The following is a 288-nucleotide window of genomic DNA, read 5'->3' as shown; positions in this document are numbered from 1 at the left end:
TGCCCGGGCGATTCTAAATCGTCTGATCGTTTCAAACTTACACGTACTTATTGCAGTGTTGTCGTCGACGGCTCGACTCGACGACTCTTTACAATAGATAGCTCAATAGGTAATTCTATGTTAAAAAAATATATATATATAAAGGACTTTAGTTTTTATCATCAGTATGGCCAATTTACACACATCATCCTATCAGATCGTCTGGGCGACATCGCTCCACAGCTCTCACACAATTGATCAACCCCTGTATGCCGGAATCACGGTAACCTGTCTCTCCCTTTATTTGCC

This window comes from Oratosquilla oratoria, chromosome 1, assembly GCF_046742065.1.
Source record: "Oratosquilla oratoria isolate Oo_2021 chromosome 1, ASM4674206v1, whole genome shotgun sequence".
Classification (NCBI taxonomy): Eukaryota; Metazoa; Arthropoda; class Malacostraca; order Stomatopoda; family Squillidae; genus Oratosquilla; species Oratosquilla oratoria.
The sequence above is the reverse complement of the archived record's forward strand: the minus strand, read 5'-3'. Positions refer to the sequence as shown.